Source organism: Muntiacus reevesi, unplaced genomic scaffold (genome assembly GCF_963930625.1).
Source record: "Muntiacus reevesi unplaced genomic scaffold, mMunRee1.1 SCAFFOLD_118, whole genome shotgun sequence".
In the NCBI taxonomy this organism is placed as follows: Eukaryota; Metazoa; Chordata; class Mammalia; order Artiodactyla; family Cervidae; genus Muntiacus; species Muntiacus reevesi.
In genome coordinates, this window is record NW_027077972.1 from 129,906 (window position 1) to 141,766 (window position 11,861).

The following is an 11,861-nucleotide window of genomic DNA, read 5'->3' on the forward strand; positions in this document are numbered from 1 at the left end:
TCCATAAGCAAACCAAATAGTAGGTGGGAATACATACTTTAAAAGATTCTTCGATCTTCTATCCCCACTGTAGTAGGACTCCTTCTTGGAATAAATTCTGGAATCAAGGCAATGTCTTTGGTTTCTGTGGGATGCTCTCCTCATGGTTACCATCTGTTGTTGGTTGAATATTTTCCCACTCCTCAAAACATATGTTGAATTCCTAACCTCAAGTACTCAATAATATGAGCTTATTTGGGAATAGGATCATTGCCGATGTAATTAAGTTCAAATGAGGCCATACTGGAGTAGGTGGACCCCTAATCCAATAACTAGTGTCCTTCTAAGAAGTCAGCCAAATGGAGGAAGAGACACACGGGGAGAAGGCTGTTTGATGGCAAAGGCAAAGATTGGTGTCGTGCAACTGCAAGCCAAGGAATACCAAAGACTGCTGGCCAGCCACCAAAACTGAGGAAGAGGCAAGTGAGGATTTCTCTACAGATTTCAGGGAAACACAGTCGTGTCAACAACTTGATATCAGATTTAGAGGCTCCAAAACTGTGAGACAATAAATATCCATTCTTTTAAGCTACCCAGTTCATGGCAATTTGTTATAGCGGCCTTAAAGTCTAAAACACCCCACTCTCTCTTCGTGTGTGTGTGTGTGTGTGTGTGTCTGTGTGTGTGTGTGTGTGTGTGTGTGTGTGTGTGTGTGTTTGTGTGTGTGTGTGTGTGTGTGTGGATGTGAAGTAAAGGAAAGAGACTGTCAGGGCTTGAAGCAGAGGAAAGAGATGGGGATGGGCTTCCCACTCCTGTATTCTTTCTGGCAAAACCCTATGGGCAAGGGAGCGTGATGGGCAATAGCCCATGGGGTACCAAAGAGTCTCAGATGTCTGCTAAGTGATGATTTAGCAGGCACACATGCATGCAAAATATCATTTAAGCCTGTGGCGCTGAAATGCAGCTAGTGATGCATTACTGGAGTTTGTTGCCATGCCCTCCTCCAAGGGATCTTCCAACCCAGAAATCAAACCCAGGTCTCTTGCATTACAGGCGGATTCTTTACCATCTGAACCACCAAGGAAGCACTCAGTTCAGTTCAATTCAGTTGCTCAGTCATGTCCAAATCTTTGCTACACCATGGACTGCAGCCCACCAGGTTCCTCCGTCCATGGGATTTTCCAAATGAGAGTATTGAAGTGCGGTGCCATCGCCTTCTCCGTCCAGTGCTAAAGGTGTTCCTAATCTAGTGAAAAAGGACGGGGATGAACGAGTGATTTCCACAATTCTTGTTTGTTACCTGCACGCCACCTTTGCTCTCTTGCCCCTTTGATTTTAATAACTGAAAACATACCTCTTCCAGGAAGTCCTTACTCTCACACAATTTGGTTAGTTCTTTTCTAATACCTCGCCTTACCTCTTTAAGCTTTATTTCATTCATTGTAAATTCAACAAGTACTATTTGAGTTTCATTTATAGTCTAGATATGCTTCTAGGTTATAGCAATAAGAAATATAAACTCATGGGACTTCTATTTTAGGGGAAAGTATAAAACAAACAAACAAAAAAACAAACTTCAAAAAATCATCGAAATAACGTTTGATAGTGGTGAGGGATGGGAAGAGGAAAAAACCACCAAAAGTTTATGCTGGGTGAGGGGTGGTAATTAGCGATCTCTCTCCAGAGATGACACTTGATCTGAGGCCTGACTGACCACGGGGGCCAGAAGCTATGAGAGTCATCCAGGCAGAGCGTTCTAGACAGAAGAACAGCAAATGCAGCAAACCTCTCATTCTTGAGGTGGGAGTGAGACCAGCACATAAAGGACAGAAAGACTAGGTGATGTGGACACCTGGGGAGGATATGTGGGGGAGTGCGGGGGGGGACAGGGGCAGTTTAGGTGGGACATTGAGGCCATGGTAAGAAACTGGATTTTTACCTCATGGCAGCCCCTCCATCTTGCTGACACTGCCAGAACTCCTCCTCAAACACTTCTAGCTCCTGACTGCCTCGCTGGACATGCTGATTCCACTGTCTTGAAGACACTTGCTCTTGTTCTTTACACATCTAGCTTCTCATCTTTCAGGTTTCAGTTTAAATGTCACCTCAGAAAGGCCATCCTTCCTAAACTAAGTATCCCACCTGCCCTTTCATTAGTCTCCATCATTGCACCTGATCATTTCTTTATGGGCACTGAACATATTTTTCAATTATATATTCATTGCTTCTTCACCATTCAGTTCACTAAACTGAACTCCACCAGGGAGGGAAGATGTTTCACTTACTAGTGAATACTCCATGCCTAGCACCATGCCTGGCATGAATGATCACTCAATATGTGTTTGCTGTTTTTAGGAATGTCGAGTTTGTCAGCACTTAAGTAGCCAGGGGTATACTACATTGTTTTACACTGGTTTTTAAAAATAAATGCAAATCATTTCCTGTTTATATACCCTCTGCTAGATTATAAATAAGAACTTTGGCAGAGAGAGAGAGAGAGGAAGAGAATGAAATGAAGAGTAGGTGAGGGGTAGTGGGCAAAGATTGTATTTTGCATATATTTGAAGGGCTGGGAGGTGGAAGGCTTCGATTTAGTGAAGCACCTGTTACATGTGTCCTGCGTTTGGCTTAATTGTCACTACAGCCTTGCTAGGTAGTTATCCTTAGTTTTATACATAGCAAACTTGAGAGAGATTAAGTAACTTGCCTAAGGTCCTACATTAAGAGACAGTGCCAACCATAAAGTTCATGCCCTTCCCTTCGAGAGAAACTGGATTTTGAGATGGGTTTGTTTGGTGATTTGATTCTGTGTCATTAGCAGGCTTTTATTAGCCATTTCAGCCACTGCCATTTAAGAATCCCAATCATACTGCTGTTCTTGTATAGGATCTCAGCAAACGGCCTGATGTGAAATTGCTGTCATTTTTTTTTTTCTTTTGGACTCTGGCAGGGTTCATTTGACCATTCCCTCTTCATGTCTTTTTAAAATTTGTATTTCTTTTTATTAATAATGTGTACACATTTGATCAAAGGAAAAGAGGAGATACAGAAAAATGGGTGCATTTCCTAAATGCTAGCTGCATCCCCTTGGTTAGGCTTGTTATTTTATGACTCTTTCATCTAGGTCCCAAGTAATACTTTAGACATCAAAGACAGTTCTCTGGCAAAGAGTGACAGCCTCATCACAACAATCACTTCTCCCATTTGCTCATCAAAATTATACACCATCATTTCCCTCCAAACAATATAGCTGGGGGAAACTATGAGAAAGGATAGGGCCGCTATCCTGTATCCAGGGCCATTCAGGCTTTATATGAAGGCATTCAGTTTTTTTAATATCATTAAATCATGATAGCATACACCTGTCAATCAAACCCAGTTAGTCCATAAGCAAACCAAATAGTAGGTGGGAATACATACTTTAAAAGATTCTTCGATCTTCTATCCCCACTGTAGTAGGACTCCTTCTTGGAATAAATTCTGGAATCAAGGCAATGTCTTTGGTTTCTGTGGGATGCTCTCCTCATGGTTACCATCTGTTGTTGGTTGAATATTTTCCCACTCCTCAAAACATATGTTGAATTCCTAACCTCAAGTACTCAATAATATGAGCTTATTTGGGAATAGGATCATTGCCGATGTAATTAAGTTCAAATGAGGCCATACTGGAGTAGGTGGACCCCTAATCCAATAACTAGTGTCCTTCTAAGAAGTCAGCCAAATGGAGGAAGAGACACACGGGGAGAAGGCTGTTTGATGGCAAAGGCAAAGATTGGTGTCGTGCAACTGCAAGCCAAGGAATACCAAAGACTGCTGGCCAGCCACCAAAACTGAGGAAGAGGCAAGTGAGGATTTCTCTACAGATTTCAGGGAAACACAGTCGTGTCAACAACTTGATATCAGATTTAGAGGCTCCAAAACTGTGAGACAATAAATATCCATTCTTTTAAGCTACCCAGTTCATGGCAATTTGTTATAGCGGCCTTAAAGTCTAAAACACCCCACTCTCTCTTCGTGTGTGTGTGTGTGTGTGTGTGTGTGTGTGTGTGTGTGTGTGTGTGTGTGTGTGTGTGTGTGTGTGTGTGTGTGTGTGTGTGTGTGTGTGTGTGGACGTGGATGTGAAGTAAAGGAAAGAGACTGTCAGGGCTTGAAGCAGAGGAAAGAGATGGGGATGGGCTTCCCACTCCTGTATTCTTTCTGGCAAAACCCTATGGGCAAGGGAGCGTGATGGGCAATAGCCCATGGGGTACCAAAGAGTCTCAGATGTCTGCTAAGTGATGATTTAGCAGGCACACATGCATGCAAAATATCATTTAAGCCTGTGGCGCTGAAATGCAGCTAGTGATGCATTACTGGAGTTTGTTGCCATGCCCTCCTCCAAGGGATCTTCCAACCCAGAAATCAAACCCAGGTCTCTTGCATTACAGGCGGATTCTTTACCATCTGAACCACCAAGGAAGCACTCAGTTCAGTTCAATTCAGTTGCTCAGTCATGTCCAAATCTTTGCTACACCATGGACTGCAGCCCACCAGGTTCCTCCGTCCATGGGATTTTCCAAATGAGAGTATTGAAGTGCGGTGCCATCGCCTTCTCCGTCCAGTGCTAAAGGTGTTCCTAATCTAGTGAAAAAGGATGGGGATGAACGAGTGATTTCCACAATTCTTGTTTGTTACCTGCACGCCACCTTTGCTCTCTTGCCCCTTTGATTTTAATAACTGAAAACATACCTCTTCCAGGAAGTCCTTACTCTCACACAATTTGGTTAGTTCTTTTCTAATACCTCGCCTTACCTCTTTAAGCTTTATTTCATTCATTGTAAATTCAACAAGTACTATTTGAGTTTCATTTATAGTCTAGATATGCTTCTAGGTTATAGCAATAAGAAATATAAACTCATGGGACTTCTATTTTAGGGGAAAGTATAAAACAAACAAACAAAAAAACAAACTTCAAAAAATCATCGAAATAACGTTTGATAGTGGTGAGGGATGGGAAGAGGAAAAAACCACCAAAAGTTTATGCTGGGTGAGGGGTGGTAATTAGCGATCTCTCTCCAGAGATGACACTTGATCTGAGGCCTGACTGACCACGGGGGCCAGAAGCTATGAGAGTCATCCAGGCAGAGCGTTCTAGACAGAAGAACAGCAAATGCAGCAAACCTCTCATTCTTGAGGTGGGAGTGAGACCAGCACATAAAGGACAGAAAGACTAGGTGATGTGGACACCTGGGGAGGATATGTGGGGGAGTGCGGGGGGGGACAGGGGCAGTTTAGGTGGGACATTGAGGCCATGGTAAGAAACTGGATTTTTACCTCATGGCAGCCCCTCCATCTTGCTGACACTGCCAGAACTCCTCCTCAAACACTTCTAGCTCCTGACTGCCTCGCTGGACATGCTGATTCCACTGTCTTGAAGACACTTGCTCTTGTTCTTTACACATCTAGCTTCTCATCTTTCAGGTTTCAGTTTAAATGTCACCTCAGAAAGGCCATCCTTCCTAAACTAAGTATCCCACCTGCCCTTTCATTAGTCTCCATCATTGCACCTGATCATTTCTTTATGGGCACTGAACATATTTTTCAATTATATATTCATTGCTTCTTCACCATTCAGTTCACTAAACTGAACTCCACCAGGGAGGGAAGATGTTTCACTTACTAGTGAATACTCCATGCCTAGCACCATGCCTGGCATGAATGATCACTCAATATGTGTTTGCTGTTTTTAGGAATGTCGAGTTTGTCAGCACTTAAGTAGCCAGGGGTATACTACATTGTTTTACACTGGTTTTTAAAAATAAATGCAAATCATTTCCTGTTTATATACCCTCTGCTAGATTATAAATAAGAACTTTGGCAGAGAGAGAGAGAGAGGAAGAGAATGAAATGAAGAGTAGGTGAGGGGCAGTGGGCAAAGATTGTATTTTGCATATATTTGAAGGGCTGGGAGGTGGAAGGCTTCGATTTAGTGAAGCACCTGTTACATGTGTCCTGCGTTTGGCTTAATTGTCACTACAGCCTTGCTAGGTAGTTATCCTTAGTTTTATACATAGCAAACTTGAGAGAGATTAAGTAACTTGCCTAAGGTCCTACATTAAGAGACAGTGCCAACCATAAAGTTCATGCCCTTCCCTTCGAGAGAAACTGGATTTTGAGATGGGTTTGTTTGGTGATTTGATTCTGTGTCATTAGCAGGCTTTTATTAGCCATTTCAGCCACTGCCATTTAAGAATCCCAATCATACTGCTGTTCTTGTATAGGATCTCAGCAAACGGCCTGATGTGAAATTGCTGTCATTTTTTTTTTTCTTTTGGACTCTGGCAGGGTTCATTTGACCATTCCCTCTTCATGTCTTTTTAAAATTTGTATTTCTTTTTATTAATAATGTGTACACATTTGATCAAAGGAAAAGAGGAGATACAGAAAAATGGGTGCATTTCCTAAATGCTAGCTGCATCCCCTTGGTTAGGCTTGTTATTTTATGACTCTTTCATCTAGGTCCCAAGTAATACTTTAGACATCAAAGACAGTTCTCTGGCAAAGAGTGACAGCCTCATCACAACAATCACTTCTCCCATTTGCTCATCAAAATTATACACCATCATTTCCCTCCAAACAATATAGCTGGGGGAAACTATGAGAAAGGATAGGGCCGCTATCCTGTATCCAGGGCCATTCAGGCTTTATATGAAGGCATTCAGTTTTTTTAATATCATTAAATCATGATAGCATACACCTGTCAATCAAACCCAGTTAGTCCATAAGCAAACCAAATAGTAGGTGGGAATACATACTTTAAAAGATTCTTCGATCTTCTATCCCCACTGTAGTAGGACTCCTTCTTGGAATAAATTCTGGAATCAAGGCAATGTCTTTGGTTTCTGTGGGATGCTCTCCTCATGGTTACCATCTGTTGTTGGTTGAATATTTTCCCACTCCTCAAAACATATGTTGAATTCCTAACCTCAAGTACTCAATAATATGAGCTTATTTGGGAATAGGATCATTGCCGATGTAATTAAGTTCAAATGAGGCCATACTGGAGTAGGTGGACCCCTAATCCAATAACTAGTGTCCTTCTAAGAAGTCAGCCAAATGGAGGAAGAGACACACGGGGAGAAGGCTGTTTGATGGCAAAGGCAAAGATTGGTGTCGTGCAACTGCAAGCCAAGGAATACCAAAGACTGCTGGCCAGCCACCAAAACTGAGGAAGAGGCAAGTGAGGATTTCTCTACAGATTTCAGGGAAACACAGTCGTGTCAACAACTTGATATCAGATTTAGAGGCTCCAAAACTGTGAGACAATAAATATCCATTCTTTTAAGCTACCCAGTTCATGGCAATTTGTTATAGCGGCCTTAAAGTCTAAAACACCCCACTCTCTCTTCGTGTGTGTGTGTGTGTGTGTGTGTCTGTGTGTGTGTGTGTGTGTGTGTGTGTGTGTGTGTGTGTGTGTGTGTTTGTGTGTGTGTGTGTGTGTGTGTGGATGTGAAGTAAAGGAAAGAGACTGTCAGGGCTTGAAGCAGAGGAAAGAGATGGGGATGGGCTTCCCACTCCTGTATTCTTTCTGGCAAAACCCTATGGGCAAGGGAGCGTGATGGGCAATAGCCCATGGGGTACCAAAGAGTCTCAGATGTCTGCTAAGTGATGATTTAGCAGGCACACATGCATGCAAAATATCATTTAAGCCTGTGGCGCTGAAATGCAGCTAGTGATGCATTACTGGAGTTTGTTGCCATGCCCTCCTCCAAGGGATCTTCCAACCCAGAAATCAAACCCAGGTCTCTTGCATTACAGGCGGATTCTTTACCATCTGAACCACCAAGGAAGCACTCAGTTCAGTTCAATTCAGTTGCTCAGTCATGTCCAAATCTTTGCTACACCATGGACTGCAGCCCACCAGGTTCCTCCGTCCATGGGATTTTCCAAATGAGAGTATTGAAGTGCGGTGCCATCGCCTTCTCCGTCCAGTGCTAAAGGTGTTCCTAATCTAGTGAAAAAGGACGGGGATGAACGAGTGATTTCCACAATTCTTGTTTGTTACCTGCACGCCACCTTTGCTCTCTTGCCCCTTTGATTTTAATAACTGAAAACATACCTCTTCCAGGAAGTCCTTACTCTCACACAATTTGGTTAGTTCTTTTCTAATACCTCGCCTTACCTCTTTAAGCTTTATTTCATTCATTGTAAATTCAACAAGTACTATTTGAGTTTCATTTATAGTCTAGATATGATTCTAGGTTATAGCAATAAGAAATATAAACTCATGGGACTTCTATTTTAGGGGAAAGTATAAAACAAACAAACAAAAAAACAAACTTCAAAAAATCATCGAAATAACGTTTGATAGTGGTGAGGGATGGGAAGAGGAAAAAACCACCAAAAGTTTATGCTGGGTGAGGGGTGGTAATTAGCGATCTCTCTCCAGAGATGACACTTGATCTGAGGCCTGACTGACCACGGGGGCCAGAAGCTATGAGAGTCGTCCAGGCAGAGCGTTCTAGACAGAAGAACAGCAAATGCAGCAAACCTCTCATTCTTGAGGTGGGAGTGAGACCAGCACATAAAGGACAGAAAGACTAGGTGATGTGGACACCTGGGGAGGATATGTGGGGGAGTGCGGGGGGGGACAGGGGCAGTTTAGGTGGGACATTGAGGCCATGGTAAGAAACTGGATTTTTACCTCATGGCAGCCCCTCCATCTTGCTGACACTGCCAGAACTCCTCCTCAAACACTTCTAGCTCCTGACTGCCTCGCTGGACATGCTGATTCCACTGTCTTGAAGACACTTGCTCTTGTTCTTTACACATCTAGCTTCTCATCTTTCAGGTTTCAGTTTAAATGTCACCTCAGAAAGGCCATCCTTCCTAAACTAAGTATCCCACCTGCCCTTTCATTAGTCTCCATCATTGCACCTGATCATTTCTTTATGGGCACTGAACATATTTTTCAATTATATATTCATTGCTTCTTCACCATTCAGTTCACTAAACTGAACTCCACCAGGGAGGGAAGATGTTTCACTTACTAGTGAATACTCCATGCCTAGCACCATGCCTGGCATGAATGATCACTCAATATGTGTTTGCTGTTTTTAGGAATGTCGAGTTTGTCAGCACTTAAGTAGCCAGGGGTATACTACATTGTTTTACACTGGTTTTTAAAAATAAATGCAAATCATTTCCTGTTTATATACCCTCTGCTAGATTATAAATAAGAACTTTGGCAGAGAGAGAGAGAGAGGAAGAGAATGAAATGAAGAGTAGGTGAGGGGTAGTGGGCAAAGATTGTATTTTGCATATATTTGAAGGGCTGGGAGGTGGAAGGCTTCGATTTAGTGAAGCACCTGTTACATGTGTCCTGCGTTTGGCTTAATTGTCACTACAGCCTTGCTAGGTAGTTATCCTTAGTTTTATACATAGCAAACTTGAGAGAGATTAAGTAACTTGCCTAAGGTCCTACATTAAGAGACAGTGCCAACCATAAAGTTCATGCCCTTCCCTTCGAGAGAAACTGGATTTTGAGATGGGTTTGTTTGGTGATTTGATTCTGTGTCATTAGCAGGCTTTTATTAGCCATTTCAGCCACTGCCATTTAAGAATCCCAATCATACTGCTGTTCTTGTATAGGATCTCAGCAAACGGCCTGATGTGAAATTGCTGTCATTTTTTTTTTTCTTTTGGACTCTGGCAGGGTTCATTTGACCATTCCCTCTTCATGTCTTTTTAAAATTTGTATTTCTTTTTATTAATAATGTGTACACATTTGATCAAAGGAAAAGAGGAGATACAGAAAAATGGGTGCATTTCCTAAATGCTAGCTGCATCCCCTTGGTTAGGCTTGTTATTTTATGACTCTTTCATCTAGGTCCCAAGTAATACTTTAGACATCAAAGACAGTTCTCTGGCAAAGAGTGACAGCCTCATCACAACAATCACTTCTCCCATTTGCTCATCAAAATTATACACCATCATTTCCCTCCAAACAATATAGCTGGGGGAAACTATGAGAAAGGATAGGGCCGCTATCCTGTATCCAGGGCCATTCAGGCTTTATATGAAGGCATTCAGTTTTTTTAATATCATTAAATCATGATAGCATACACCTGTCAATCAAACCCAGTTAGTCCATAAGCAAACCAAATAGTAGGTGGGAATACATACTTTAAAAGATTCTTCGATCTTCTATCCCCACTGTAGTAGGACTCCTTCTTGGAATAAATTCTGGAATCAAGGCAATGTCTTTGGTTTCTGTGGGATGCTCTCCTCATGGTTACCATCTGTTGTTGGTTGAATATTTTCCCACTCCTCAAAACATATGTTGAATTCCTAACCTCAAGTACTCAATAATATGAGCTTATTTGGGAATAGGATCATTGCCGATGTAATTAAGTTCAAATGAGGCCATACTGGAGTAGGTGGACCCCTAATCCAATAACTAGTGTCCTTCTAAGAAGTCAGCCAAATGGAGGAAGAGACACACGGGGAGAAGGCTGTTTGATGGCAAAGGCAAAGATTGGTGTCGTGCAACTGCAAGCCAAGGAATACCAAAGACTGCTGGCCAGCCACCAAAACTGAGGAAGAGGCAAGTGAGGATTTCTCTACAGATTTCAGGGAAACACAGTCGTGTCAACAACTTGATATCAGATTTAGAGGCTCCAAAACTGTGAGACAATAAATATCCATTCTTTTAAGCTACCCAGTTCATGGCAATTTGTTATAGCGGCCTTAAAGTCTAAAACACCCCACTCTCTCTTCGTGTGTGTGTGTGTGTGTGTGTGTGTCTGTGTGTGTGTGTGTGTGTGTGTGTGTGTGTGTGTGTGTGTGTTTGTGTGTGTGTGTGTGTGTGTGTGGATGTGAAGTAAAGGAAAGAGACTGTCAGGGCTTGAAGCAGAGGAAAGAGATGGGGATGGGCTTCCCACTCCTGTATTCTTTCTGGCAAAACCCTATGGGCAAGGGAGCGTGATGGGCAATAGCCCATGGGGTACCAAAGAGTCTCAGATGTCTGCTAAGTGATGATTTAGCAGGCACACATGCATGCAAAATATCATTTAAGCCTGTGGCGCTGAAATGCAGCTAGTGATGCATTACTGGAGTTTGTTGCCATGCCCTCCTCCAAGGGATCTTCCAACCCAGAAATCAAACCCAGGTCTCTTGCATTACAGGCGGATTCTTTACCATCTGAACCACCAAGGAAGCACTCAGTTCAGTTCAATTCAGTTGCTCAGTCATGTCCAAATCTTTGCTACACCATGGACTGCAGCCCACCAGGTTCCTCCGTCCATGGGATTTTCCAAATGAGAGTATTGAAGTGCGGTGCCATCGCCTTCTCCGTCCAGTGCTAAAGGTGTTCCTAATCTAGTGAAAAAGGACGGGGATGAACGAGTGATTTCCACAATTCTTGTTTGTTACCTGCACGCCACCTTTGCTCTCTTGCCCCTTTGATTTTAATAACTGAAAACATACCTCTTCCAGGAAGTCCTTACTCTCACACAATTTGGTTAGTTCTTTTCTAATACCTCGCCTTACCTCTTTAAGCTTTATTTCATTCATTGTAAATTCAACAAGTACTATTTGAGTTTCATTTATAGTCTAGATATGCTTCTAGGTTATAGCAATAAGAAATATAAACTCATGGGACTTCTATTTTAGGGGAAAGTATAAAACAAACAAACAAAAAAACAAACTTCAAAAAATCATCGAAATAACGTTTGATAGTGGTGAGGGATGGGAAGAGGAAAAAACCACCAAAAGTTTATGCTGGGTGAGGGGTGGTAATTAGCGATCTCTCTCCAGAGATGACACTTGATCTGAGGCCTGACTGACCACGGGGGCCAGAAGCTATGAGAGTCATCCAGGCAGAGCGTTCTAGACAGAAGAAC